The 24,055-nt window shown below is 37.3% G+C and overlaps 1 non-coding gene across 1 annotated transcript; it reads left to right on the forward strand.

Moving 5' to 3' along the window:
• Positions 1-14,326: 14,326 nt before the first annotated feature.
• LOC147489566 (small nucleolar RNA R71) lies at positions 14,327-14,433 on the forward strand. The gene has a single exon (XR_015203357.1). It is a non-coding gene; the product is annotated as a small nucleolar RNA R71 (small nucleolar RNA).
• Positions 14,434-24,055: the final 9,622 nt, after the last annotated feature.

Here is a 24,055-nt window from a genome sequence, read left to right on the forward strand (position 1 = left end):
AAAATGATAATATAATTATTTGTCTATGTATTTCAATGTTAAATGTAATTTTAGTGAGGTTTGAGTACAAGGAAGAACAAATTCCGAACTCTCGATGTACTTCAGTTCATTAGATTGTGGATGTGCATTTTAAATTTTTGGACTTATACATGATTATTACTAGATTGGTTGGACTTTGAGTTTGTAGATTATTGTACACTTTTGTAATATAAATGAGTTTTAAAACTGATGTAGTAAAAAAAAAGAAAATATATAGGCCCGGCCCTAAAGCCCGGCCCTAAAGCCCGACCCTAAAGCCTTTAAAGAGGGCAAGGGTCAGGGTCAGGGCTTGAGGTTTAGACTTATGACCCGGCCCTATGCCGACTTTACTAGGGCCGACCTACCCCTAATATCTGAAGGGCTTTAAATGTTTAGGGCCGGGCTAGCCCGACCCGGCCCATTGCCCACCCCTACTCTACAGCAGTACGTTATAAAATGCACCCCTTCTTATCCAAAAACAAATAAAAAACTGCCAATGGGCTACGGGGATGAAAAAGGATTGCCACCGGTGTTCCAATCTCGGTTACAAAGAGGATTGTTTTGCATCGATCATTGAACCAGGTTAGTTATTTTTATTTTTATCTTCTCCTCTCTTCCTTGTTAGGGTTTCTCCCCTTGATTTTGGATTTCATCTTTCATTGGCAGTCAACACTTACTCCCACTCTTCATTTCTTCTTCAAATTCGAAGCATGACTGGTGAGATTTATGGTAGTCTGAAAGCTTAGATCTTCAATTTTGTAGATTGTGTAGAACACTATCCAAAGCCTTAGGCTTCAAGGTTTTGGCTTTGGGTCGGTTTGTGATTCCTTTGCATTTTCATTTATTCCCCATTTTTCTTTTCATTCATACATGAATCTTTTCTCCCGAAGATGGATTCAGCCCCAAGGTTTGATGGGTCAATGGAGCTCGCCTGACTCGGGGGAACCACATGTAACTAGAGGAATGAAGGGGTGTATTGAATGGCCATGGGGTGCTTAGAAGAATAATTTCAAAGCGAAGCTGTAGTAGCCATATTCATAGATGGATTATGTATGTATTGGGCCAAGAGATAGGCTCAAGACCATAGGATGTATTGGGCCAGTAAATTAACCTAAAGAGAGATGGAGGGCTAAGATTGATGAAGAGGAGATATAAAAGAAGAGAATGGAGGCACAAGAGGAGGATGAGGAAAAAGCAAGGTCTAGAGAGAGGAGAGTGAGGAGACGACCATAAGAGACGATGTCCAGAGAGGAGAGAAAGAGGAGGCGACTAGATAGGAGAGGGAGTGGAGGCGACTAGAAAGAGGAGACGACCAGAGGAGGAGTGAGGAGACGACTAAAGGAGAGTGAGGAGGCGACCAGAGGAGGAGACGTCAAGAGAGGACAGAGAGAGGAGGCGACTAGAGAGGAGAGAGAGAGTGGAGGTTACTAGAGTGAGGAGATGACCAGAGGAGGAGACATCCAGAGAGGAGAGAGAGAGGAGAGAGAGAGTGGAGGCGACTAGAGAGAGGAGAGTGAGGAGATGACCAGAGGAGGAGATGTCCAGAGAGGAGAGAGAGAGGAGACGACTCCAAGAGAGAGACATAAGAGGGATGAGATAAGGGAGAACTACGGCGCAGCTTGATCTCCCGATAAGAGGGTATGTAGGCAACCCAAATGGGTTCAACTGATGAATTCAAATCATGAGTATTTCTCGTCTTCAGCATCAAACCGAGGAGTTGAGACCTATAAGAATAAAGGGTATGAACTGGGTTCATACATTTGGCGCTGTCTGTGGGGACAGGGTGAGCTGTTCCTGGATATGCCTCGCGATATCCGAAATGAGTCTTGGGAGATGAGCTCTCCGCGGACCTTCGTGTCCGAATAGAACTTGGGGGCAGGTGAGCTATCCCTGGGTATGTGAAGTAGATGGTGGTAGAATATTTCAAAGTTATTGATGTGGTTCACCATAGATTGTTTAGAGTTTGAATGATTGTGAGGTTTTTAGAAGAAAGGAAGGTAGAATCTTGGTTTAGGACTTGTATTGTTTAACTAGTTATGAAGAACATTGAAAACTTAAGTTGTTTTAATGATTGAAATAACACAAACTTGAAAGAAAAGGATTGAAATGTTTGATTGAAAGAAAGAACAACAAGAAATAAAATTGATTGATTGAATAACAAAAGCAAATAACAAGATTGAAAATGAAGAACAATAAAGTAAATGACTTGAATGAAAAAAGACTAGAAATTAAATCCTATATGACACTAGATTAAGTCTATGTGCATTCTCTCTCCTTAACTTTAGTTCATATACCCCTACTTTATGCTAATGACTGATTTGCCCTTCTCCATTACATTTGAGACACCTCACCCTTTACTTTATATTTTTGCTTTTTGATTTCTTCTTGATCAAGATAGGTTTTAGAGAAAGCCATATTTGGTGTTAAGGACATCCATCTCTGGTCTTCTGAGTTGAGGACTTTGACTTTTCCAGCACTTTTTCATAATAGCTTCTGGTTTTCATAATAAGCGTAATTAAGGCTTCTTTTGGTGCTAAGACGCAGCTTTTATAATAAGTGGTCTGAATTTCTCTATAACCTGAAAAAGACAATAAAAGCTATGAGTTGTCTTTTCATTAAGCGTAAGAAGAGTTGTAATGCAGTAATATGAGGGTAATAAAATGCACATTTGGGAGCTAATCACCACCCCCAAATAGCATCTTGTTTGTCCTCAAGCAAGGATAAGAGAAAAAACTAAGATCATAAATGAGTGATTTATTATAAGTTATACTAATCTCGTTTCGCAGAGTGCGATTGCATTGACCATATGCAACAAGGCCTTAAACCACTAGAAATTCCCTATCGGACGAGCTTTAAGCCTTTTGAGAGTTTTCCAGTCAAGGTACTCACAAACTTCTTCTATTTAGTACAAAAGGGTATTGTTTCCTTATTTATTCTCAGAAGTTCATACATCTCATTAGTGGGGAATAAGGACAAGCTCCTTTGAACTTAGAATAACATATGTACAGTAATTTAATTATATAAAGATAAATGTGCAAAATATTAGCAATGAAATGCAAAAGCAGAGTCGTCTCTAAAACTTTTGGAGAGCGTCCTTAAGGTGGGTTTTCACAGGGGTATGTTGCAATCACAACTCTCTAATAGATTCACTCAAGTTTCATTCTCTCAAGTGCAGCGGACACTTATATTCCTCACATATTCAACTGACGTCCAAAGAAATTGAGGTTGATTGATCACGCTTGCCACTTACTATCACACCATCCTATTCTTAATTGAGTTAGAGGTTTTTTATTAGGAGTTATGGGGCTAGGGTGATGGTCTAGAAAGAAAAAAAGAAGGGAAAACAAAATCTGATAAGTTGAGAATGGGTCTTCAACATACTTGTAGCCAGAGAAGAACCTTGTTTTGTTCTTTGCTTCTGAATTGTGATTCATTCTTTTAGCCTTTTGGTTTTGTGACTCCATATGATTTTAAATTTTGGGAGTTCTAACTTTGCTTTTGTTTCTGATATCGTCTCCTTTTGATTTTGAACTTTTAGGAGATTCGATTTTTGACTCCTTTGATTTTTTTGTTTTCGGAGTTTTGGTTTTTGATGGGTCTTTCTTTTCTTCTATTTCTTTTCTTTTCAAAGTAACTAACTGATATGTTTTTGTACAAGGTCTTCTCTTCTCTTTTTATGATATCCATCCAATTCTCAACTCGTCAGCTGGGCAAGTTTTTTATTAGGTGTTGTAACGGGTCAGGAATTTATGGTGACGAATAAAAAGGCTTTTAGAAAATGGTGAAGGCTCAAAAGGGGTAACTAGAGGAAAACTATCTTTTTGGATTTTTAACGTTTATTTGGTTATATCGATCCAAAAATGGCCTAAATTCTCTCTTAGAATATGGTGTGGTGATCAAGCAAGTGGACGTGTGGTCTTTCTATCTGGACATCCTTTGTGTCATCACTCAATAATCATTCAGATGAGGTTTTTGGCTAGATTCTCACAGGATATGGAACTTAATTGTTCTAACCTTGGTCTTGGAAACTCACCGCTATATACAAACAAATGCTGATGAATGCCATTAATAAAAAAATGCAGAAATCATTGTACGTATATTAGTCTAAGTTCGAAGAAGAAGTCCTTACTCTATTGCTATAATGAGACTTCTAAACTTTTTATTCATCCTAGAAAAAGGAAACAAAACTTTTTAAAACTAAACAGAAAAATATTTTTGGTCTTTTTCGAAAAAACTTTTTAGAAAGGAAAAAATATATTGTTATATCTACTATAGAAAAATGCATAGTTTTTGCAAAATGTTACTATACTACCCCCAAATAGAAATATGTTTTTTCCTCAAAGTATGAAAAGATAATAAAGAGATTACCATAGAAACATGAGCAAAAACGGTGATACACCTGTATTATGTTCTTCATGATGAAAATACGCCACCCCCAAATAAGTTTCGGGCACGGGTTGTTTGATATAGAACGAGAAATATGTGGTTTATTATAATATGAATATTTATTCTACTATGAAATATCTTTTTGGATTTTTGTATTTTTGAAAACATATGCAAATGCATAAAAGAAAAATGAAATTTTTTGGCATGATGTATATGTATTACCTTCTACTCATATACCAAATTCCACAAGAAAACAAATAAAACAAGCAGATAATATTAAACATATAATTAAACTTATACTAAACATCATAATAAAGAAAAATAAAATAACAACTAAAGATAAAACATAGGTTATAAAGTATCTATACGGACACTAGGGAGCTGCCTAGTCAGAATCCGTGCGTGACTCATCTCGACGTCTAGAATATCCTTCTCCTTGATGATGTCGGGTCCTAGTGTGTCTATCACTACGCGGGAGCGCATCTCTGATACTCCTACTGGAAAGACGAATGCTCCTCTCTGTGCTGTTCTGCTATGATGAGTCCCTATGTATGCCTGAGCTGGTGGATGTGCTGATGCAGAATCCTCTGGCCTCCATGGAGGAAGTGAATTCCGTCCATGGGCTGAATGAACTGTCAAGTGACCTCTTTAGCGAAGTAATCCACTTTCTCAGTAGGGCGTGCTTGCTTGGCGGCTCTGGCTACAGGTGGAAGCCAGAATTTCTGGACGCAGTGGGCATAGATAGGACCTGTGGTAGTGACCTTGAACTCCACTAGGGTGTCTGTAGCCTCGAACCCCCAGTGTTGCATGATCCTGGTGACCAGCACTGATAGAGGGGCGGTGGACCTCCTGGGTTTACAGAGTTGCTCCCAAACGAAGCCGACGATGCAGAAGCTGTTCTTCTGCTCCTGGAAAATCTATAGAATATGGAGCATCGCCTTATCGATATCAGAAGGCTTGGCCGAGCCAAAACAAATTGTAGGTTGTCCACTGAGATACTGTCAACTGATTCCTTCGTAGCGAACTTAACTCTGAAATGCACAGTGAGACTTGGGGTTTTCACCCCCCTTTAGAAGCGTCTCTGCCATCATCACATCAGTGGTATTGTTGTTTGGGGACTGTTTTGTCTGAATATAAGCCTTCAGAGGAATCCCAAGAACCTCACTCACCACTTCCTTGGTGAGCTAAAGCATGCGACCATCCTTTACAACCGTGATGCGGTCATCCTCCCCTCTAAGCATATGATTATAAAAATAAAGAGGGAGAGAGGGAGAATAAGCCGCACCTTCTAACAAAACCAAAGCCTCCCATCTTCTTCTTCTAACCTCAACCTTGAAGTGCACTTAAAATAGATTAGAATTGAAGAAGGGTTCAAAATTTTGCTCCCGCACGATTTTAAGAACTTGAGTCATTTGGAGTATGAATTAATAAAATATGGGTTTTTAGTTGGAATGGGGGTTGAAAATGGAGGAGGTTGTGAAAGTTTGGAGTGGTGGTGTTTAGGTTGACCAGGCGGTCGCGAGCTGGGTTTGTTAATTATGCGAAAGATGATTGTAAGTTGGCCGGTCACGTGGGTTAAATAGGGTTGATGGCATGTGCCTCGCACGTGCCTTTTAAGCTAAAATGAAATTTTGGCCCAAGCCCAAATGAAATCAGGAAATTCCATCTGATCTTGTCCTCAATGCCTTGCCAACTTCAAGAGCCGATCTGCGCTTCATTACTTTTTCGATCTTGACCCGTGAGGTACCAAAATGATCAGCAACGGAAATGTTACACAATGGTACAGGGTATGCTCACATCCAATGATGGATAAAAAATAGATGAGGGAAAGAAACAAAAAAGAACTGTAGAGAACATAGAAGGAAAATTTTAATTAATTTTTTTGGGTTTTAAATAAGTTTGACTAAAATTTGAAAACGATGGGTCATTTTAAGTCAGATTTCCAAGACTTAGAAGTTTTTGAAAACTTGAGTCAATCCCAACCAGATGGTTGGATTACTCTCCTCAGCTGTGCTCGATGAGCAAGTGGCTGGCACATGAAAACCTTGAAAACTAAATTTTAACTATGAGGTTGAAGACCGGGGCAAGTTAGTGTTTGACAGTTCGAGCACCATCCTTCTCTCACAGCTCGTTTCTTACGTGCGTATGAACTCTTACCTAAACCAGGAATGATTTTTAGTATATGAGTCCATATCTTTAGCTGCAATTCTCTAGGAAGTGCTTGCACACGATTATTGAAACTTATCCATCTAGTCTTGCTAGGTGGAGGGTTTTTGTTCGTTACAGAAGACATTTGAAAGCTTTTAAAAAGTTTTTAAAAAGAGAGAGGTTGAGAAGGGGGAAAGATTTTTAAGAAAGGAAGAATTTTTGAAAATTTGTACAAGTTTGAGTCTTTTAACGTCAGATTCTCGAGACAAATAGAGAGGTGGAGGCAAAATATATAATTAAATAGAAAATAGTATCACTTTGGGTTACTCTATTTGTTTAATTCTTGTTTGGAGATGCCTCGTCTTTTTTTTTAAAGTGGAAATTTTATTGATACTGATGAGGAATTTTACAAATAATTAGGACAAGCGTGCAACAAGCTGCGCCGCAAGTCCTTTCTGAATAACAAATTCTATTCTTCTAAAAACAAACTTGTTAGAACCAGCTGTCATAACGTTACTGTCTATAACTCTTTGAAGTCTCTTGAGAAGCTGAACAGCCTGTTGTTCCAAGAAACCGAAAGTGTCGAAACTAAACGGAATGAAACAATGTTGGTTAGCCGTGCAAGCTTCCTCATGCTTCTCCATCTTCCCTGTCGCTACTCTCTTAGCTGCTTCTCCCACCTCAAAGACTCCATTCCCAAGCCCTACCAACGGAGAGGCACCAGTTACATCAACACATGCATGTCTCCCCTCAGACCAACTATATATCAATACATCCGCAGGCCGAAGTGTCGATCTGCCCTCATTCGGATCAGTGAGAAAGTTAACAGGAGCCTCTTTCTTCACTTATACCCCAGCCCTCCAAAATGCATCACACAAAATGTCTCTAACATGATCATGTCTGTATTTAAAACCAGGAAAATATCTACAATGTGCTGCATGGTCCCCAAAGGCATCTAATCTACTTTTTTTACATACAGGACAAAGACCCCCGTCAGAGTACAGAGGAATCATAAGACGGTACCTAAGAATGACATGATAGTCCATTTTTTTTTAAGTAGGTTTTCTCAAACAAAAGATGTCCTTAACCATATAGAGGTTTTAACAAGAATATAAAATTATACGTGAATCCGGTATCATTTTGGTTACTCTAGGGCGTATAATTTTCATTTTTATATCCTCTAGTTTTGAAAACCATAGAGAGATGTTTTAAGAAACTCGTACTAAAAAAGCTGTGATGAAAAGCACACCATAACAGATAATCTCAAGAAACTTTCATGTCGGTTCTGTGGCAAACCCAATCTAGACAGATGGAGCTTCAGCTATGTGAGTTGGGGGATTTACTGCGAAGACATGGAATGTCTTGACCCGGGCGAATAGCTCGGTGATATAGGTGACCCTTAGTAAGCAAATCTAATTTCAAACTGCCCCTAGATTGCGTTATTCTAGCTAGGGGTTGGTTTGTGTAAAATCTATTGCCCGTTTTGTTTTTGAAAAAAAAACACATAACTATTGATATATCGAGAATCTAGCATTAACAAAATAGGGAAAACAACTGTTTTGAAAATGAAAAGTAAAATAAAGAAAAAGAAAATTGTATACTCGCTTCACAGGTTCACACTTACTCAAATGGCGAGTAAAAATGTTTTACAAAGAATATGCGAGATATACGTGGACTAAGGCTCCGACACTTACAACCACACACTCCAAATGGAGGGTCCGGTTACCTTATTGATGTATTCCCTTAAAGCAAAAGATGGAATGGAATGGAAAAGGAATACATCGGAAAAGAGGATTTAATCCTCGTAGATGGGATGATTGATAATCATGAAATGATAGTTTTACTAATGAATAAAACGATGAAACTCTAAACGAAAGTAAAACTAATAACTGAACTTGTACTAGTGATTATCAAAGATTTCTACTCTTGATACTATTGAAGTAGAGTTGGCATAGAAGATTCGTTCCACTCCTAGTTCTTCAGTATTCAAGTTTCCTACGACTATCAATCCTACCAAAGTCAATGAGAGAATTACGAATTATACTACGAAATGCTACGGAATACTAAGGTTGAATCTAGAATAAGAATTAGGGGGGAATTAAATCCACCTTGAATCCAACTTAAGAAACTAGCATAGATTGTTGTAATCCAATTCTTATGTTCTTACGGTAAGAATTGGTCGTTCTAATCCCTAATTATACATGACATCTCTACCAATTCATAACTAGCATGTGAGGACGTCCACCCATTCTCATGGCGAATCAACGACCTTCTAGAGTGGAATAGACTCTTACAATGATTCTAAGCTAACAAAATCAAGTTTTCATTAAGGCTTCATCAAACCCCTCTAATGGAGGTTTAGCCTTGATTCATCAAACTATCATTTTCAAATGTAATTGAATAAGACATAATATAAAAATTCTAACTTTATTAAATTTAACTAAACAATAATTAAAATCTAAATTAACAACTACAAAATCATTAAATAACAATAATCGAAATTAATATAAACAATCATTAAATAACAAGATCGAATTTAACAAGAACTAACTATTTTATTTATCTAATGAATGATATTCAATGATTCAAATAACTAATCTAAAACAAGGAATGAAACTAATTAATGGAGTGGAAACTAATTAATTAAATCCAAAAACTAAATCTAGAACTAAGTTTTTTTAATGGCTACTCTAATAGCTACCTTCTAACCTAAACTAATTGATCCTTAAGAGCTAAGTCTTGTGTGTGGAAATGGAGGAGACCAGATCCATATTTTCGTGCATGGGCTGAGGGTCCATATTTTGGGCCGGAAAATCGAGCCCAAAGCCCAATTTCTTCAGTCCACAGGCTCCTTTTCAGCTGGCTTTAACTTCAATAGGCTTTTTATCCACTTCTACTCCTCTGATTGGGTCAAGGTTTGGACCATTGGAAATCTCTTTTCGAGTTGGTCGTTTTGACATAAGGTACGCCCAATTCTGATGCCTGAGTCTAAATATACAATCTTTGGAAGTTCTGCTGATTTTTGTGTGCTGTTTCTGCCCGTCTTAACCTTTAATCACAGAACTTCTTAGCAACCAACCCTTGCTCCTTTATATCGCCAAAGTGGCATATTTCTGCACATAATTGACTTCAATGCCTGAAATACATAAAAGCACGTAATTAGCATTAACTCTTAATTATTACTCGCATAATTGGTCTAAAAGTATTATTGTTAAGGGGTTAAAACTATAGTTTTGAGTTCTTATCAAACCACCCCCAAACAGCATTTTGCTTGTCCTCAAGCAAATATGAGAAATTAGTATAAGTGACCAAAAATGGAGTTCTAACTAATCTCGTTTCGCCGAGTGCGATTGCATTGACCATATGTAACAAGGCCTTAAACCACTAGGAATTCCCTAGTGGACGAGTTATAGCCTCGTGAGAGTTTTCCAGTGAAGGTACTCACAAACTTCATCTATACTACAACGACTCAAAAATAAAACTATTGTTTTCTTATCTATGTCTCAATTATCTATACATTTCACTAGCAATGAATACAGAATAATCAAGTCGAAACCTAAGATAATATATGCATAATAATCAATCATCTACGAATAAACATATATACAATGAGTAATACTATGAGATGAACTAGTAGGTCCGTTTCTGAAAACTCGGAATAACGTCCTTAAGTAGGCCCTCACATAAATGTCAAGACAAAAACCACTCTGATTTTTTTCGCTCAAGTTTAAGCTACTCCCAATGCAGTGGGCACACTTTACCTTACAATCTCAATGACACACAAGGAAGTCGGAGTCGATCAAACACATCTGCCACTTACTATCACACTAACCTATTCCTAATTGAGTTAGAGGTCTTTATTAGGTGTTGCGGGGATTAGGAGATGGTTTAAGAAGGAATGAAATGAATATTCAAAGAGGACACGTTTGAGATAATAGAGTCTTTATATTATATAACTAGAGAAAACCTTATTCTTTACTTTTGCTTCTACACTTTGTTTCCATCCTTAGCCATATTTTTTTTTTCTTTTTCTTTGGCTTTTGACTCCTTGATTCTATTTTTGGAGTTCTAATTCTTTATTTTCTTTTATTTATTTTTATTTTTTTATTTGGATGGAAACTTACTTTTTTCTTCTGAAGCGAGTAACGAATTATTGATTTCAAAGGTTCTTCTCTTTTCTATTCTGCATCTCTACTCTCAGTCTTATTCAAAGAATTGGGTAGGTTGATTTTTTATTTTGTTTTGTTTTGTAATAGGGTAAAGGATTTGTGGGTTGTGAAAGGCTCAAGAAAGGCTCAGAGGGGCGACTAGCGGAAAATAATTCATAGGGTTGAATTTCTGGCTATATCGATCCAAAGAGGGCCTAAATTCTTGCTTAGGGTATGGTATAGTAATCAAGCAAGTGGACGTGTGATTTCTCTATCCGGATTTTACTTCTCCTTTGTGTCTCCTTTGTGTCATTTCTCAAATGTTCACTCATATAAGACTTTAGGCTATATTCTCACAGGATTTGTAGAATAAGTACTCTAGCCTAGATTTTAGAAACTTACTGCCAACAATCATAGATACTCATGTAACATATTTATAGATAGATACAAGGATTATTACCTACATATTAGCCTAAGTTTCTAAAAACTATTCTAATGCAAAAGTTACGTGAGACTTCTAGATTATTGAGAGCATAGAAAAAGAAAACAATACCAATATTCCTAAGTGTATAACATACTTTTTATTTATATTTTTTTTAAAATTTTTGAATTTTTTGAATAGAAAACAAGTGCATATTATACATATCTATATCCTAACAGATGCTTTAATTACATGTGCTTCTGTGCCCCCCAAACAGAAAGCATGCTTTGTCCTCAAAGTATTTAAATAACTAGGATAGAGAAATACCATTGAAACGCGTGAAATTCTGGAGCATTTGCAAAATAAGGTTAAACATACTAATATAGAAAATAAAAACTGATGTAACTCTATAAGAGCCCAACTCTATAAGAGTTCCACCCGTTATAGGGTTAATGAGAAATAGATTGCTTGGGACATAAGCAGACACTAACTGAAATAAAAACTAACCTTAACTCCCATTTAAGCATTTTCCTTATTTCCCTCTCTAAAGAGACGAGGTTCCTTCGCATCCTGGCATGACATGATAACTTGCCAAGCCCGCCGCCATGCGTCGTCAACTTGTGCTAACCTGTCTAGTGTTACTATGTCTGATGGGGTGTAAGGAGCAACCAAATGAGGTTGCACCTGCCATCCCGGCCAAGTCATTACTAGAAATGAGCGAACCAGCCAATTGGTGGGTCTCATGACTTCAACCCTTTTCCAATCCGTGAAGTGGGTACAGAATTCAGGTAGACAACTGAGCACGAGTATTCCCCTGAGCATGAGTATTCCAATGCGACAATTGCCATCCCGGCCAAGTCGTTGTACTATAGTGGTGAGTATTCCTGCCTGTCACGCGGGTGACCCAGGTTCGATCCCCGGCAGCTGCGCCATTTGATAATCATGAAAACTAATGAATAAAGTGATGAAACTCTAAACGAAAGTAAAACTAATAACTGAACTTGTACTAGTGATTATCAAAGATTTCTACTCTCGATACTATTGAAGTAGAGTTGGAATAGAAGATTCGTTCCACTCCTAGTTCTTCAGCATTCAAGTTTCCTACGACTATCAATCCTACCAAAGTCAATAAGAGAATTACAAATTATACTACGAAATACTACGGAATACTAATGTTGAATCTATAATAAGAATTAGGGGGGAATTGAATCCACCTTGAATCCAACTTAAGAAACTAGCATAGATTGTTGTAATCCAATTCTTACGTTCTTACGGTAAGAATTAGTCGTTCTAATCCCTAATTATACATGTCATCTCTACCAATTCATAACTAGCATGTGAGGACGTCCACCAATTCTCATGGCGAATCAACGACCTTCTAGAGTGGAATAGACTCTTACAACGATTCTAAGCTAACAAAATCAAGTTTTCATCAATGCTTCATCAAACCCCTCTAATGGAGGTTTAGCCTCTATTCATCAAACTATCATTTCCAAATGAAATTGAATAAGACATAATATAAAAATTCTAACTTTATTAAATTTAACTAAACAATAATTGAAATCTAAATTAACAACTAAGAAATCATTAAATAACAATAATCGAAATTAATTTAAACAATCACAAAAATAACAAGATCGAATTTAATAAGAACTAACTATTTTATTTATCTAATGAATGATATTCAATGATTCAAATAACTAATCTAAAACAAGGAATGAAACTAATTAATGGAATGTAAACTAATTAATTAAATCCAAAAACTAGATCTAGAACTAAGTTTTTTTAATGGCTACCTTCTAACCTAAACTAATTGATCCTTAAGAGCTAAGTCTTGTGTGTGGAAATGGAGGAGACTAGATCCACATTTTCGTGCATGAGCTGAGGGTCCATGTTTTGGGCCAGAAAATCGAGCCCAAAGCCCAATTTCTTCAGTCCACATGCCCTTTTTCAGCTGGCTTTGACTTCAATAAGCTTTTCATCCACTTTTGATTCTCTGATTGGGTCAAGGTTTGGACCATTGGAAATTTCTTTCCGAGCCGGTCGTTTTGACATAAGGTACGTCCAATTCTAACGCCTAAGTCTAAAGATACGATCTTCAGAAGTTCTACTGACTTTTGTGTGTTGTTTCTACCCGTCTTGGTCTTTAATCACAGAACTTCTTATTAACTAACCCTTGCTCCTTTATATCGCCAAAGTGGCACATTTCTGCACATAATTGACTTCAATGCTTGAAATACATAAAAATACGTAATTAGCATTAACTCTTATTTATTACTCGCATAATTGGTCTAAAAGTATTATTGTTAAGAGGTTAAAACTACAGTTTTGGGCTCTTATCAATGATCATGAAAGAAGTTTTTGTGCTCCAGCTTCGTTCACTTCACTTGTTGCTTTAAAGGCTGTGCTGTTGGTTTAGGGTTTGGAACAACTTGTCTTGGGAACACACCTTTTTGGGTTTTGTCTTGGGCTAACAAGTTCAGAGATTGTTGCATGGATGATAGGATTTGTTTGTTGTTGTATGACAGATAGAATTATTTCGGTAGGCTTATCTTTTTGGACACTAGTTGATGGTGTAATGGGAACTAAGTCTCTTTAGTTATTAATAGGTGGGTTTTGGTAGTTCTGGTTAAAATGGGATGGAACCAATGCTCTGTTTTGATTGTTATATGTACTTTGTCCTTGTCTTAATATATTTGGTGGTTTGTTGAAACCTGGAGGTAGTTGGTTTTGTAGAATGTTCGTCCATGTAAAGTTTGGATGTTGTCTCCATGGTGCATTTGGTATATAGAAAACACATACTTCTTCTGGTTGAAGTGATGATAGGTTTGTGATCAAGAGACATGTGACATCTATATGATTTAAGCTTAGATAAAAATTGCATGGTGTATTTATGTTCATGACAGGATAATGGTTTTGGTCTTTTTGTTTGGTTGTGAGGGCATTTATCTTTCTTGTGAGGGTTTTGATTTATGGATCGGGTTTCACCTAAAAAATACCACTAGGCTTAGATATACTGGGTTGGGCTATTTTGGAATTGTTTATATCGCCCCAATGGGTACTCTTTTCAGCTTGGTTTTCAAGAAAGGTTAAGGCTTCGGTTGCACCACTATCCAAAAAATTACCATTACTCATGATGTCGAGGGTTACTTTGTGTTTTTGGAGAAGACATTTGAAAAAATATTGGACAAGAGTGGATTTTTCTAGTTTATGGTGAGGACATGAATGGAGTAGGTCAGAGAATCTATCCCATGCTTCAGAAAATGTCTCACTTGGACTCTGTCTGAAGAACTGTATCTTACTTCTTATATCTTCTGTTTTCTTCGGCGGAAAGTACTTCTTCATGAAGGAGAACACAACATTTTCTCATGTTTCGAAAGAATCGGGTTTCTGAGAAAGAAGCCAAGCGTGACTCTTACCAGCTAGAGTGAAAGGAAACACTCGTAGCTTCACTTGATCGTCGGTGATGCCCAGATAGTGGAAAATATTGCATACTTCATGTATCCGACGTAGATGCTCATACAGTAACTCATGTTCAAACTCGTGGAAGATGGGTAGAAGATTGAACACATTCGGTGGAATGTGAAAATTACTCGTGAGCGGTGTGAGTCATATACAAGATGGAGGCCCATCTTGCAACAGTGTGTAGAAGTTGGAGAGAGGCTCTTTAGCTTGCACTACTTCATCGGGCATCTTAGTAGATGGAGGACTAGAAATAGGAGATTGTCTAGGACGACGTGCTCTCCTACGTGAATAAGTTTTATTCTTGCTAATACTAGTAGTGCCTAAACACAGTATCATGCACTTTTAGCAAGACCGCAAAACTATCCTAACATGCGCAAATGATGCAAAGTATGCTCAAGCAATCGAAATTCATTTTTGCAAGTATGGAGCTTTGAAAACTTTGCTTGGTCTATAATTTACTATGCCCTGTTCAAGGGAACAATTGGGCGTGAGACTAGGATGGCTCTACTACACGTCTTAGAAGAGTAGGCAGTCACTTCACCAAGTGATGTGCTACCAAGAATCTCACTCAAGATGAATATGGGGGAGAGGAGTGAGGAAGGTAGTTGGTCCACCGAAATCTGATAACTGATTACTCTAAATTCTCGTGGCTATATTTTTGTCATTTTTTGGAGGAGCGTGACTACTTTCTTGTGGTAGTTGGTTCTAGTTGATTGATTTTAATTCAGTTTTTTTGGTCTCGGGCTTCAAGAATCAAGCAACGTCCAATTTATCTACATTGGGGAATGACTTCCCAATGGTTGTTATGTGGCTCGGGTTCAGTTTTATGCGTGAATGTAAATTGCAGTGTGGAAATTAAATTTCAAATAATCACGTAAGCATACTTGAACACACAAGGTATTCTCTTATGTGTGTTTCGAGGAGGTTTAGAATTTACCTCTCAAGCCGTGCTTACACGTTGCTTGATGAAAAGGCGACATTGGTTGGTGCGTGATTTGAGAATCAGGCCTAACCGTTCGAGCTTTTCCCTGTTTTAAGTTATAATAAAAGTCCACTTAAAAAGCCCACAGTCTTGGTTTTTGATAATTAAACAACTTTGCCTTCAAAGGCCCAAAACATAAAACTAAGCTAATACTAAAATATTCTAATAGATTAATTAGTTTAGATAGATTATGTCTAGATTAACTAGAGCTAAACTTAGTTAGAGTGTTAATTACCAAGTTGATTCAAAGTGTGCGAGCGTATGATTCACGACTCGCCTTGCACACTTGAACTTCTCAAGGCAATGAAAACTCTAATATTTTGGTAAGTTTAAAACTTCAACCAAGTGTTCACTTATGTTTATCCATATAATCAATCAAAACCCATATTTTCTATTTTTTTTCATTTTTTTTTCTTTATATCTCTATCTATTACAAACAAGTTCCACCGATTTATACTACTTTATTACAAAATCCGAGCTTCATAGTACAAACAAGCACAGAAAACAACTGAACTGTGAAAAACTAGACACTGAACTGCTGAGGTGGACTCGCGGTTGTCGGCGCAGTCGTCCATCAGGTTTCGGCCAAGCTCTATCGGTTTTTGGCTGTAGCTTCAGCTCCTCTTCAGCATGTTGATCATGAACCTGGATTTGCAAAAAAGTAAGTCATTAATGAAAAACAACGAAATAAATCAACGAAAATTAGAAAATAAGAAGTGAAAATGTGATAGTGGTGCTTCCTCCTTAGATGCTCAACCAAGCATTCTTGCTCCTTCAATCCATGATGGCAGCGCCATTTGAAGTAGATGGTGATAGAGTATTTCAAAGTTATTGATGTGGTTTACCATAAATTGTTTAGAGTTTGAATGATTGTGGGGTTTTTAGAAGAAAGGAAGGTAGAATCTTAGTTTAGAACTTGATATGTTTAACTAGTTATGAAGAACATTAAAAACTTAAGTTATTTTAATGATTGAAATAACACAAACTTGAAAGTAGGGGTGCAAATGGATATCAAAATATTCGAAACCAATTCGAATTCGTATCCAAAAAATTAGATATTATCCAAAAATTTCGGATATCGGATAATTTTTTATGTCCGAACTGGTTTCGGATACGGATTTTGATATTGCCATATCTGCACCCGATAATATCCTATCCGATTTAAAAAATTAATAGTTATTATATATAATTAATTTATTAATTTTTATTGTATAAAATATTATATAAAATCATAAACTAATAATATAAAACTATAATAACAAAATAATAATAATAAATGACACACATATATATATATATATATATATATATATATATATATATATATATATATATATATATATATATATATATATATATATATTTATACTAGTTTTTATAGTGGTAAATTGAATTATTCAAAGCAAATAAAATTTTAATTTTCGGATCGGATATTATCCGATATCCGATTCGGATATCCGAAATTGGATTCGAATAAATTTTTTAATATCTATCGGATTCGGATATTGGTATAAATTTTCTGATTCGGATCCGAATCCGAACCTATTCGTTTGCATCCTTACTTGAAAGAAAACGATTGAAATGTTTGATTGAAAGAAAGAACAACAAGAAATAAGATTGATTGATTGAATAACAAAAACAAATAACAAGATTGAAAATGAAGAACAATAAAGTAAATGACTTGAATAAAAAAAGACTATAATTTAAATCCTACATGACATTAGATTAAGTCTAGGTGCATTCTCTCTCCCTAACTTATAGTTTTTGTACCCCTACTTTATGCTAATGGCTTATTTGCACTTCTCCATTACATTTGAAACACCTCACCCTTTACTTTATGCTTTTGCTTTTTCTTTTTCCTTTTGCTTTTTTATTTCTTCTTGATCAAGATATATAGGTTTTAGAGAAAGCCATATTTGGTGTTAAGGACATCCATCTCTGGTCTTCTGAGTTGAGAATTTTGACCTTTGACTTTGACCTTGACTTTGACTTTGAATTTTTATTACTTTTTCATAGCAGCTTTTGGTCTTCATAATAAGCGTGATTAAGGCTCTTTTTGGTCCTAAGACGCAGCTTTTATGATAAATGGTATGAATTTCTCTGTAACCTGAAAAATACAATAAAAGCTATGAGTTGTCTTTTCATTAAGTGTAAGAAGGGTTGTAATGCACTAATGTAAGGGTAATAAAATGCACATTTGGGAGCTGATCAGTATGCTTCGCGCTATCCGAATGAGTGTGGGATGAGCCCTCCGCGGACCCTTGTGTCCAAATAGAACTTGGGGGCAGACTGAGCTATCCCTGGATATGTTTCACGCTATCCGAATGAGTACAGAGGGGATGAGCCCTCCGCACATGGGGCAGGCTGAGCTGTCCTAAGATAAGCTTCGTGCTTTCCGAATGAGAGCGGAGGGGATGTGACCCTTCACGGATACAATGCTGAGTTCTACGAAAGAGAAACAAAGGGGATGAGACACTCCACGGACATGGTAGTGAGTTCTGTGAAGGAAAGCTGCTGGCTGGGTTGAGACACATTGCGTGCATTGTATTGAGTTTGAAGAGTGATAGCGAAAGGGAATAAACCCTCTGCAGACATGGAAGTGAGTTATATGAAAGAGAGATGGTGGCTGTGGTGAGACACTCTACGAACATGGTAGAGAGTTCTATGAATGAGAGATGGTGGCGGAGGTGAGATACTCTGCAGACATGGTAGTAAGTTTTCTAAAGGAGAGATGGTGGTTGACGTGAGACACTCCGCGGATATGGTAGTGAGTTATGTGAAGGAGAGATGGTGGGGTGAGACATTCTACAGACATGGTAGTGAGTTCTATGAAGGAGATGGTGGTTGGGGTGAGACACTCCATGGACATGGTAGTAAGTTCTGTGAAGGAGAGCTGGTGGTTAGGTTGAGACACATCGCGGACATGGTAGTGAGTAATATGAAGAAGAGCTGTTGGCTGGGTTGAGACACATCGCAAACATGGTAGTGAGTTATGTGAAGGAGAGCTGTTGGCTGGGTTGAGACACATCGCGGGCATTGTATTGAGTTTGAAGAGTGAAAGTGAAGGGGAATAGACCATCCACGGACATGATAGTGAGTTCTATAAAGGAAAGCTGGTGGCTAGGTTTAGACACGTCGCGGACATGGTAGTGAGTTTTGTAGAGGAGAGTTGATAGCTGGGTTGAGACACATCGCGGGCATGAGGATTGAGTTTGAAGAGTGAGAGCGAAGGGAATAAACCATTTGCGAATATGTGAGCAAAAGGATTGAGGCGAATAAGGATACGCCGATCGAGATTCATCCACGAAAGTACAAGGGGCAGCCATAGAAAGCATATTCCAAATCACGAAGGAGATGAGCATAGTCGGGAATAATATGGTGGCAAATTAACTATGTAGAAGGAGCATTGAGTTTGTGGAATTCGGATATGAGATGCAAAGCACCGAGTACAAGTTGAATAAGAGGAGAGGCCGTGGAATTCGAGATACATACATTTGATAGACTGAGGATTTGGCAGATAAGGAAGGTCGAGGACTTCTCGGATCCGTGGATTTATCCAAGTCCGCGCACTCGAGAGGGGGCATTTGTAGTAGCCATATTCATAGATGGATTATGTATGTATTGGGTTAAGAGATAGGCCCAAGACCATATGATGTATTAATTAGGCCAGTAAACCTAAAGAGAGATGGAGGGCAAAGATTGATGAAGAGGAGATATAAAAGAAGAGAATGGAGGCACAAGAGGAGGAAGAAAAAGAGAGGTCTATAGAGAGGAGAGTGAGGAGGCGACCAGAGGAGGAGCGAGGAGATGACCAGAAGAGATGACGTTTAGAGAGGAAAGAGAGAGGAGGCGACTAGAAAGGAGAGGGAGTGGAGGCGACTAGAGAGAGGAGAGTGAGGAGATAACCAGAGGAGGAGTGAGGAGACAATAAGAGGAGAGTGAGGAGACGACAAGAGGAGGAGACGTCCAGAGAGGACAGAGAGAGGAGGCGACTAGAAAGGAGAGAGAGAGAGTGGAGGCGACTAGAGTGAGGAGATGACCAGAGGAGGAGTGAGGAGATGACCAGAGGAGAGTGAGGAGACGACCAGAGAGGAGAGAGAGAGAGAGAGAGGAGGTGACTAGAGAGGAGAGAGAGTGAAGGCGACCAGAGGAGGAGTAAGGAGACGACCAGAAGAGACAACGCCCAGAAAGGAGAGAGAGAGGAGGCGACTAGAGAGAGGAGAGTGAGGACACGACCAGAGTAGGAGTGAGGAGAGAGAGAGAGTGGAGGTGACTAGAGAGAGGAGAGTGAGGAGACGACCAGAGGAGTGAGAAGATGACCAGAAGAGACGACGTCCAGAGAGAGGAGAGAGAGTAGAGATGACTAGAGAAAGGAGAGTGAGGAGACGATTAGAGTAGGAGTGAGGAGGCGACCAGAGGAGACGATGTCCAGAGAGGAGAGAGAGAGTGGCGGCGACTAGAGAGAGGAGAGTGAGGAGACAACCAGAGGAGGAGTGAGCTCTAGGAGACGACCAGAGAGGAAAGAGAGAGGAGGTGACAAGAGAGGAGAGAGGGTGGAGGCGACTAGAGAGAGGAGAGTGAGGAGACGACTAGAGGAGGAGACGTCCAGAGAGGAAAGAGAGAGAGAGGAGGCGACTAGAGAGGAGAGAGGGAGTGGAGGTGACTAGAGAAAAGAGAGTGAGGATACGACCAGAGGAGACGATGTCCAGAGAGGAGAGAGAGAGGAGGCAACTGGAGAGGAGAGAGAGTGGAGGCGACTAGAGTGAGGAGACGACCGAGACGACCAGAGGAGAGTGAGGAGATGACCAAAGGAGGAGAGGGTATGAACTAGGTTCATACAGAAGCTTTTAGAGGCAAGGATGGAAAGCCAGAAGCTTTAATTGTGTCAAGTCCTTAAACATAAGACTTAGGAACTGGTATGGTTAAAATTTTCATTTTTTATTGACTAAAGTTTTGAATAAGAACTGGTATAAGGTTCATTCAAGGCTTAGGATATAGGTTAATGCCTAATTACATTTACTTCTAAATTCCTGATAGTAAGTCGCATTATAGGATTACTGCATTTATTGAGTTTGCTCTAACATCACACTTATATTGTTAATTATTTATGTGGAGGAAGTTGATTTGGTTTTGGGAAGATATGAAAGGCAGGAGTGCACTTATGGCAACAGTTGTTTGAAGGGGCGACATTCTTCTCTTATTTTAGTCTTGCTTGTTTATCTGAACGGTAATAAAAGGTAATGTTGGCATGGGATTTGCAGTGTTTGTAGTTAAGTCTTGCTCAACAATAAAGGAGAATCTCTGACTTTTTGCTTGTACTCACATAGTTTGGTTCTTCTTATGCCAACGTATAATTACTTTGGATAGGGTTAGCTAAGTCTTGCATCACATGGCATTTCGTATAGGATATGTATACTTTTTCTTATAACAGTATAGTCATTCTGCCAATGCCAATTGCCTTCGATAGATAAAGTCATTTAAGTTATCTCTTGTAGGATCATGATGCACTTTGTTTGAGTCTTACATTAAACTATTACTTTGTGGCATGCTTATAGATTTTCTTGTGCAAAATTATGAACTGAAGTTTACTTGTCGTCGTGTTACTGCTAGTACAATAGCTTTGTTGTAAGGTTCATTCGAATTTGAACACTTTTACTTTCTTTAATCTACTGAAGATGTAAGGTTGTAGCGTAGGATATACTTTGTTCATTTGCATAAGATGGCTTGCCTTATTGTAAATATTTTAGTATTGAACAAATTCATATGGGCATGTGTTTTTTCTAGCATTGAATCTAGTAGGGATTCTTGACATCTGAAATATATATTGTTTATGGCAATAGTGTCCATGGTAAGTTACTTGGACTAGTCTAAGGTTGTCAAACTATTCCTGTTAAACACCTAAAACCATGGGCGTCTATCTTTCCCACTTCTAAACATAGCGATCGTTGTAGAAGCTTTGAATCAAAGGCTTAAATCTTGTACTTGTGCATTTTGTTTCCTGATTTCTTATTTGGAAACCTTGAATCTGTTCAGCAGAAAGAAACTGACATTTTTTGGTTCTATGCTAAACTTTTAGTTCACTCATTGTAGAATGAAGCTGCAAGGAAGAGTTGTGCAAGACACACACTGGTATATGACTTCTTTAAATAGGTGAGCCTGCTTCAAATGAATAAAAAAATTAGTATTGATGAATAAATTAAGTAGATATTATTTTAGAAGCTACGCGAGTTGTATTATCTGAGTTATGAGACACATCTATATTGAAATAGTTGACAAACGTCAGTGCAACCATGCTTGTTGGTTCATGTCCAGCTTAATTGTTGAAAACTATACATTGCATATTTAACAAGTTTCACTTGGGAGCACTATATAGTAACTTAATTGATAAGCAATTTCCAGTTTGTGTTACTATCTTTGTAGTTAAAGATTATATACTATAACAAGAAGAGCTACTAGGTGTTCGCCCATTTAGTTGCATGCATGAGACCCGATTACATTGCACGGTTACTTTGAACATGGGGTAGGCACCTCTACTTGGAGTAATTAGGAGTGGGTCGCACTTTAGCATTTCCTACAAATGAACACACGAGTCCATCTGTTCATCACCTAGCTTGACCCATCTAATTAGCAAATAAAAAAAAAAATTGAACTAAAAAAAATAAATTAAAAAAGAATAATAAAATAAATAAATAAATAAAATAAAATAAAATAAAAAAACAAGGGAGAAAAAGGAGGGGTTGATATTTGATTGTTGTAGGTTTAGTATGGGAAGGATAAACTTTGTTGTTTTAGTGTCTTGATGTTTATTTTAGTTGTAAGGTGGGTTAGTTTTAATATCGGAGCTTAAAGTTTGAATTCGGTCAAGTTGATTTGTCATGGCAACTAAGGATGTTCATTAGGTTAGCTTTAGGATCTGATTTTTAATTTACTTGAAAGTTGGGATATATTTATTGTTATTCTATGAATGAGGCTTCCTTATGTATGCTGAAGGGAGATAATGGGGTATTTTACTTGGGGTTTTGCTGTAAGAATATCTAAATTCGGTGGTGAGTACCCAAGTTATTAAGCTTTAAAGGAATGCTCCTTATTTACTTTAGTTTGAAATGAAATGTGTATACATTAGTGATTGTTCAACAAAGTGTGCATGACAAATCTACGTACAACTAGTTGATTACCACTATCACTTGAATTATTCTAGGATCTATATCATTAATTAAGTATACTTCTGATTTAGTTAAATAGAAAGATTATTCTATTTTGAAAGGAAGAGCATGTTAGAATTCTTAGGAGTATAAAATGCTATTATTTGTATTGAATCATATTTGAACATGCTTGGTGGTTATAGGGTTTTTAGGAGCAACTGATTTTAGTAGCTAGAATTACGCCTACATCAGTATGTACATGATAACCCGTAAAAACTCAATTAGATTACTCTAACCTTATTCTTACGGTATCAATATTTTATTTCCTACTCTCACATATAGATTCATGCAATATATATAGAGTCAGGATTCGTTCCACTCTTAACTCTCAAGACTTAAACAAATTCAATTGAACAAACACAAAGAACAATGGTGAGAGTAATGTGTTATAAGAAATTTCTATTCTACGATTATACTACGGATTCAATTTATACTAACAAGACGCGATAATTCAAATAACAAGGTATGAACTAAAATGATTCAATGATAAGGAATTAGGGGGGATTTGAATCCACCTTAACTCGACTAAATTTACTAACGATGAATCGTCGTAATCCGAATTGAACTGCTACGCAGAACAATTGGTTCTTCCTAATCCCTAGTGTTCATGGTAATCTCTACCAACTAACATCTAGCATATATGTGAAGTATTCAACCCCATTCTCATGGTCGACTAATTACTTCTAGAGTTGAATGGGAAATTATGACTATTCTACGCTAATCGAAATCAAGCTTCATCAAGGTTTTTCAAATGGAGGTTTAGCCGAGAATCATAAGATTATCATTTCTCATGGAATCTAAACAAGACATAATATAAAGATTTGAACTTTACTTGTTTAAACTCAATTCGAAACTACTCATGCAATAATTGAATTAAACTAATAATGACAAATAAGTAAATCTAAGTATTTAAGCTAATAAATAAATGAAAATGAAACTAGATTATGGAGAACTAATTAACTTTATTTATCTAATGAATAGCAATAACAATAATTTAATACTGAATTTAAGGCAAGAATAAAAACTAATTAATTAATCTAAAACTAGATCTAGAACTAAGGTTTAATGGCTACTTTTCTTATCCTAACCTAATTTATTTTCTAACCTAACTATCTACCATTAACAAAGAGTCAAGCTTTTGTTTTTATACTTTCAGATCCAAAAATCGTGCATGGGCTTGGAGCCATGTTTTGGGCCAGAAAATTGGGCCCAAAACCCAATTTCTTTAGTCCAAAATGGGCTCTTCAGCTGCAATTGGCTTCGACAAATGTTTCATCCACTTTTG

The sequence above is a fragment of the Coptis chinensis genome, chromosome 7, assembly GCF_015680905.1.
Source record: "Coptis chinensis isolate HL-2020 chromosome 7, ASM1568090v1, whole genome shotgun sequence".
Taxonomy (NCBI): domain Eukaryota; kingdom Viridiplantae; phylum Streptophyta; class Magnoliopsida; order Ranunculales; family Ranunculaceae; genus Coptis; species Coptis chinensis.